This window comes from Salvia miltiorrhiza, chromosome 3, assembly GCF_028751815.1.
Source record: "Salvia miltiorrhiza cultivar Shanhuang (shh) chromosome 3, IMPLAD_Smil_shh, whole genome shotgun sequence".
In the NCBI taxonomy this organism is placed as follows: Eukaryota; Viridiplantae; Streptophyta; class Magnoliopsida; order Lamiales; family Lamiaceae; genus Salvia; species Salvia miltiorrhiza.
Genome location: NC_080389.1, coordinates 31,723,723 through 31,729,069, shown reverse-complemented (window position 1 = coordinate 31,729,069; position 5,347 = coordinate 31,723,723). Strand labels below are relative to the sequence as shown.

General features: G+C 35.3%; 1 long non-coding RNA gene across 1 annotated transcript; it reads right to left on the bottom strand.

The window, feature by feature from the left end:
- Positions 1 to 1,077: 1,077 nt before the first annotated feature.
- On the bottom strand, positions 1,078 to 2,893 carry LOC131014102 (uncharacterized). Its single transcript, XR_009098046.1, has 2 exons — positions 2,737 to 2,893; positions 1,078 to 1,355 (listed from the first exon to the last, which is right to left on the bottom strand). It is a non-coding gene; the product is annotated as an uncharacterized LOC131014102 (long non-coding RNA).
- Between the last annotated feature and the right edge of the window lie 2,454 nt (positions 2,894 to 5,347).

Sequence of the window (5,347 nt, the reverse complement as noted above, 5' to 3'; positions counted from 1 at the left end):
AGGTGTGCAGCTTCGTACTAGTTAATGTCAAATTCTCACATCCCATCAAAGATAATATAAATCACTAGTATACCCAAGTGTTCAAGTAGAATATTTTTCAAATCTCAATCATGCTCACGTGCTTCGATAACTAAAATCATGTATGAGAAACTTTAGTTCTGCGAAGTACCTGAATCATCACTATTTAGTGGGTTTCCCATGTTGTAATATAGTGTGTATCACATTTGTTCAAATATTTTCCCAAAATATGTTTAACCTGCGCTGTAGGAATTCTTGAGCAAAAAGATTAGTACAGCATGAGAGCCCCTAAGATCAGGGCTGTAAACCTATTAATAATAGAAGAGTGTGCACTTTGCTTTCTCTAAGTGACGACACTGACTGGAGCCAGTATCCCATCAAGCAACTCATGCGGTGATGAAGAGCTCGTGCCTCGACACAATACTTGGCCAAGAATTCACACGCGTGAGCAAGAAAATCATTTTCATCGAACAACAGATCATGCTTTAATTCCTGTTTCAAATATATTTTATATACATATTGTCTGATTGAGTTCGTGGATGAGATTGGTCAAGCGAGCTAAATCATCAATCGGTTCCCAAACATTTCTTCCGATCAGTAAAGGTTATCAAAGCTTCTCAAACTGAAAAGCATAATCCCCAATATAGTCATTAAAGTTCAGAACCCGTTTTATTTAATCCCCCATTGTTGTTGCACATGCAGAAGATGATGTTCCCAATAAAAGTAAAAACAACTCAGGAAGTTAAGGAGTGATACAACAGCACCCGAATCATGAATTGAGTTCAATGTACGTGATCAGCGCAATCTTAACAATCAACAAGTACAACCCAAGAAAATAACTAATTCATCAAGAATTAACATAATGAAAGGAGATAACTTAGCTTCCTCTTGTATTAGTGTTTATCAACGCTGGAAATTCAACGCAGGCGATGAGATGGACCAGGTATATGGCATTGACCTGGTGAAGATGTCGCAGCCCGGCCTAGGAGAAAGATAGCTAGACCAGGTATCGTACGACTAGGGTGGAGAACGAGAGATGGAAAGTAATTGAAAGGAAACTAAGGCAAATAAATAATTAACTCACATATATAACCATCAAACTTTAACAAAAGAAGTTTAAACCAAATAAATATCATAACCAAGAGTTATCAAGCTCATATACAGGGTAAGGTTTTAAAACATTCTACAACACGTCAAAAGTGATAAGAGAAATAAAGTGTTGCAGCGGAGTACATCATTGGACATTATGTATGAAGACACAACATCCTGAGCCTATTACTATTTACATAAACAAAAAGCTCCAGCTCAGCACACTTCCATCTTCATCCAAACTTAACCTGCACATTTAGAAAGATATGCAGGGCTGAGTACCACAAGCACTCAGTGAACATATGCCGAAAACATTTAAAACTCTGCATGATAATGCTATATATTGAACTTGCCACTTTAAGCAATACACAAGGGATTTTCTGAAGCAACCTGTGTTTGCTAAACTGTTTTTACATAGTATTTGAAAGTGTCTGCGCAGACTAAGTTCTCATGTAAGTATGTACCATATCTACTAGTCTCAATAAACACGTTGAGAAGTAGGCCTCCTTCCCAAACGTAACGACAAGCTAACTCAAGGTTAACCGTCACTCTGTGTACACAAATCCTGACTCGCTCAGGACCCGAATTCGTTCTTCTATGTAGATGGTATCATACAAATCTTAAACATTGGCAAGTCAACAATTTGAAAATAAATGCATACACTTAAACTTTATATAATAAAGTATGCATCATTGTTTCTTGAGTTAGTAAGCCCACCTGATATATCTTCTTTACTCACTTTGTACCCTAGTGTCATGCTCGTTCCTAGCTGGAACCTTTAAATAGATAAAAATTTCGTAAGAAAAATAAGTAAGGAAAAAAAATATATATATATATATATATATATCTAATATTATAACAATAACTCATGTTTCCTATTAACTTATTATTCTAACATTTCCTCACATCATATCATCAATACAATAACACCACTCATCCTCTTAACTCAATAAGCTCATAGATGTTTGTCAATTCTCAGTGAATAGATACATATTTAGTTTAATAAACTAACTTTATCAATCTCCTCAATCTCTTTGAAATAAAATCTCAATGATCTCAATTTAAACTCAATTATTAAAGTCACTAATCTCATCCATATGCATAAAAAATAGAAACTTTATCAATTCCCTGCTCTTTATACTATAGAGCTGTACAAAAGAATTGGGTAGTAGGGTTGTTCTAACCTCAATAATTAATAGAATCACTATAATATACTTATATCCATCAAACAATAGCATATAAACTTTCTCAACTTAAAAGCCCCAACTTCCCCTAAACTAACAAAATCAATCTCACAACCATATAGTGCAAACTCATAATATACTCATATATAACATAATTCCAGCTCAAGAACACATATATAAACTCATTTATTCAAGAACATAATCAGAATTTTCGAACTCAACCCTAGGGTTTATACTAACTTGAGTAAAATCAAAATCAAGTAAACATCTTCATAATTAACTACCACAATCATGCTTAGGAATATCAAAAACATAATATATATCAATATTGAAGTCATATTTCAACTCTAGAATAAAATCCCCAAATTTTCGAAAAACCCTAGAATCCAAAATATAATTTTCTTCAAGCTAAAAGTAGATAGAGATAGAAAATTAAGAACTTCACCTTTTTCTCAAACTATTGTGGCTATTGCTTGAAATTCCTTATGAAATCGAGCTTGAAGGTAAAAGATGGCGAAATTTTGTTTTGCTGGAGGGAATGGTTGACTGTGAGGGAAGTAAAGGAAATGACTCCTTAATTCTAATAAACACATGTAGTTATCCTTTTTTGTTTGGGGAAATGTGCATTAAGAATCTAGAAACCAATTTATGAAATTAGAAAATAAAACTTCAAATGGATTACCAACATGATCGGCCCACTTGGCATATTTACATATGTATAATATATACTTTTAGATTTTAATAAGACATAGCTCTAGAAAAATAACTTTAATAATGCAAAATCTATACCATAATTTTATAAATAAAAGTAAACACTTTAAAAATATAAAAATAAATATCTTCCAATTACAAAATTTTAATAAAGCTATCTATCAACAACTATTCACCTTCACGAAAATAAAATAAAATATTCTCATATTATTCACACTATTGATTTAGTAATAAATCTTAATTACTAAACCAATAAACTCATTAGTAAATAATACTCAAATAATTAAATAGCATCTCAAGCTATTTAATTCCTTTAACAAATATATATATACTAATAAAAATATTATAAAAATATACGGGGTATTACATCCTCTCCCCCTAAAAATAAATTTCGTCCCGAAATTTGCGTACATTGTTAAATAATTCAGGGTACTTCTCTCTCATCTTGTTCTCGAGTTCCCACGTCGCTTCCTCTTGCCCATGGTGTCTCCATTGGACCTTGACTAAAGAAATGGATTTGTTTCGTAGTTGTTGAATTTTGTTATCCAAAATCATTTCAGGTCTCTCTTCATAGCTCATATCTGGTTCAATTTCTATCTTTTCTTGGTGGACGACATGTTTGGGGTCAAATACATACTTTCGCGACAGCGACACGTGAAACACGTTATGCACGTTGCCAAAATTCGGTGGCAGTGCTAATCTGTAGGTGACTGGGCCTATTTTCTCCAAAATCTCATATGGTCCTATGAATCTCGGTTTTAACTTTCCTTTCACTCCAAACCTAGATATGTCCCCCATCTCAAACTGCAGTTCGGTTCGTCGATTATCGGCATAAGATTTTTGTCTATCCTATGCCTCTTTCATTCGTTGTTTGATCTGTCGGACAATTGTAATCATTTCTTCCACAGCATCGGGTCCTAAGACTCTTCTTTCACCCACTTCATCCCAATAAAGAGGAGATCGACACTTCCTCCCATACAGAGCTTCGTATGGTGCCATGTTGATCGTTGCTTGAAAACTATTATTATAAGCAAACTCAATAAGGGGTAGAGCTTGTTCCCATTGTGTGCCTTGATCCAATACAATGGTTCTGACCATATCTTCTAAAGTTTGAATGGTCCTTTCAGATTGCCCATCAGTTTGGGGATGAAAAGCTGTACTGAAATTCAGCTTGGTGCCTAATTCTTTCTGTAGACTCATCCAAAATCGTGAGGTAAACTTAGAATCTCGGTCCGACAGTAATAGTTATTGGTATTCCATGCAAACGTACTATTTCTCGGACATACAATTGGGCTAATTTGTCAGAGCCATAAGTAATGGGAATTGGAATAAAATGAGCACTCTTCGTAAGTCGGTCTACGATTACCCAAATTGTTGTATTTCCTATTTTGGACTTTGGCAGACCAGTTACAAAATCCATTGTTATATGCTCCCATTTCCATTCCGGAACTTCCAATGGTTGTAACTTCCCATAAGGTCGTTGGTGTAACGCCTTTACCTGTTGACAAGCCAAGCATCGTTCAACAAAAGAAGCTATGTCTCGTTTCATTCCTTCCCACCAGAATTTCTGTTTAAGATCTTGATACATTTTGGTGCTTCCTGGGTGAGCAGTATATGGCGTTTTATGAGCTTCACTCATGATTTCGTCCTTTAAGCTTTTATCGTTTGGAAGAACAAGTCTTCTCTCGAACAAAATTACATTGTCTGCTGCTTCTTTATATCCACTAACTTGTTCTGTCCGAATTTTGAGTCGTAACCCTTCTAACTTCTCATCATTTCTTTGCGCATTGGCCACCCTGGTTCGCAGATCAGGAGTTATTGTCAAGGTTACCATCATACCCTCCATAGTTTGCGGCGGCAAAATCACTTCTAGCTTCAATTTTTCAAAATCCTTGATGAGTTCCTCTCTTTGTGTGAGGAGAAATCCTAGCTTGGATTGGCTCTTTTTACTTAAAGCATCAGCTACTACATTAACTTTCCCTGGATGATAATTGATTCCACAGTCGTAGTCTTTGACCAATTCAAGCCATCGTCTTTGTCTCATATTCAGATCCTTCTGCTCAAAGAAATATTTGAGACTTTTGTGATCTGTATAGATTTCACACCTAGCCCCATAGAGATGGTGTCTCCAAATTTTAAGAGCATGTACGACAGCTGCTAGTTCCAAGTTGTGTGTTGGATAATTCAATTCATGTGGTCTCAGTTGTCGTGATGCATAGGCAATGACCTTGCCGTTCTGCATCAACACTCAACCCAGTCCAATTTTTGAAGCATCAGTGTAAATCGCATACTCTTTATCAGCTTCTGGCACTGCCAACACTGGGGCTGTAGTTAACTTATTCTTG